This window comes from Helobdella robusta, assembly GCF_000326865.2.
Source record: "Helobdella robusta unplaced genomic scaffold HELROscaffold_74, whole genome shotgun sequence".
NCBI classification, from domain to species: Eukaryota; Metazoa; Annelida; class Clitellata; order Rhynchobdellida; family Glossiphoniidae; genus Helobdella; species Helobdella robusta.
Genome location: NW_008705420.1, coordinates 154,257 through 156,466, shown reverse-complemented (window position 1 = coordinate 156,466; position 2,210 = coordinate 154,257). Strand labels below are relative to the sequence as shown.

General features: G+C 35.1%; 1 protein-coding gene across 1 annotated transcript in view; it reads right to left on the bottom strand.

Annotated features, from left to right (window-relative positions):
• HELRODRAFT_103882 (hypothetical protein) overlaps positions 1 to 2,210 on the bottom strand; it is a gene marked incomplete at its 3' end in the record, with an annotated part of 19,733 nt that overhangs the window by 12,591 nt on the left and 4,932 nt on the right. The window lies entirely within an intron of this gene.

Sequence of the window (2,210 nt, the reverse complement as noted above, 5' to 3'; positions counted from 1 at the left end):
GTTGGTTGGTTGATTGGTTGGTTGGTTTATTGGTTGATTGGTTGGTTGATTGGTTGGTTGATTGGTTTGTTGATTGGTTGGTTGGTTGATTGGCTGGTTGGTTGGTTGATTGGTTTGTTTGTTGGTTGGTTGGTTGATTGGTTGGTTGATTGATTGATTGGTTGATTGGTTGGCTGGTTGGTAGGCGGTCGTCCTATCATTTGAATGCCTGGATCAGCTGTTCAGCAGATGGACCGCCTGTAAAACCACGAAACTCGGAAAGGAAAACAAATAAAGCAATGTAGCGATGTGCCGACGATTGTGATGATGACGATGGTAGTAACAGTGATGACGTAATGAAGTGATGGTAGTAGTAGTAGTAGTTGGAACGTTAGAGGTGATGATGACGATGATGATGATGACGATGATGACGATGATGATGAAGTTGATGATGATGATGATAGAAGATACGATAGTGATGATGGTTTTTTTTCTTTTCATTTTATTATTCACCAAACAGTCACTTTATGACTCTGCAATTCTTTATTACAATCATTACCACTACTACTACCACTACTACTACCACTAATACTACTACTACCACTACTACTACTACTACCACTACTACTACCACTACTACTACTACTACCACTACTACTACTACTACCACTACTACTACTACTACTACTACTACATTGCTGCTGCTACTGGTAATATTACTATTATAGCCATTTTTTAAATGATATAATTAATAATTAATATTAATAATAATAATTATTATTACTAATAATTATAGTTTAGCTGTTCAATGCAAATATTTGCTTGTATTGACTTATTTGTAAGAAGGTGTGTTTAGGAATAAATGTGAGTGTGTTTGTGTGCGTGTGTGTGTGTTTTTTGATGCGATGATGAAACTAATGTGATGTTACGTAGCTCATCATTGGAGAAATTAATGTTGAACATTTGATGACCCGACGATAATGTTTCTTACTGTAACAATCTTGTTGTGATGATGTGTTGTTGTGATGATGTGATGTGTTGTTGTGATGATGTGATGTTGTGAGCGAGCCGTGTTAACACAGCACAGACACGTGCAAATGAATTTATTGGTCGTCTGACTTTCTTGGAGGCAATTTGCCACATTGCTTTGTCACTCCCTCCATTCATTTATTAACTTCCAGCCGTCTATTTGTCCATTTATCATTCATTTATTCAATCGTTTGTTTTTCACTTGTTTTTACGTTCACTCGTTTGTTTCTTCGTTCTTGTTCACTCGTTCGGTCGTTCGTTCACTCGTTCGTTCGTTCATTCGTTCGTTTGACCAATTAAACAAATATTTGATTTCGTTATTTTTCACTAGTTTACTCCTTTGTTTATCTTTAATATTTCTTTTGTTCACCAAATAATTGGTTTGCTCATTCATTCATTCATTCATTCATTCATTCATTCATTCATTCATTCATTCATTCATTCATTCATTCATTCATTCATTCATTCATTCATTCCTTCATTCATTCCTTCATTCGTTCGTTCAATTCATTCATTCATTCATTCATTCATTCATTCATTCATTCATTCATTCATTCATTCGTTCGTTCGTTCGTTCATTCAATCATTCATTCATTCATTCATTCAATCATTCATTCAATCATTCATTCGTTCATTCATGCATTCATTCATTCATTCATCCATTCATTTGTTCACTCGGTCGTTTGCTCAATAAAGTAACTGGTGACAATAGAGCCAGTTAATTTAACAAACTAATCAGCCAAGCAAACAAATAAACACATATGTATGTATGTATGTATGTATGTATGTATGTATGTATGTATGCATGTATGTATGTATGTATGTATGTATGTATGTGTACAGATGTATCAGTAGTGTATATTTGCATACAAAGTCTTTCAATGCCAACTCATAAATTACTTGCGGGAATTAATACCGCAAACACACACACACACACACACACACACACACACACACACACACACACACATGCAAATGCACAGATGTACCATGTATGTTCGTTTGAATGTCTATATGTATGTTTGTTTGTGTGTTTGCAGATGTTGTGGTATGTTTGTTTTTGTGTGTGTGTTTGTTTGTAAGTGTTGTTGTTCGTTTGTTTTTATAAAGTAGTGTGCAAAGCAAATATGTTTGGTTGGTTGGTTAGTCTATATATAAATGTGTGTGTGTGTGTGTGCGTGTGTGTGCGTGTGCGTATGTGT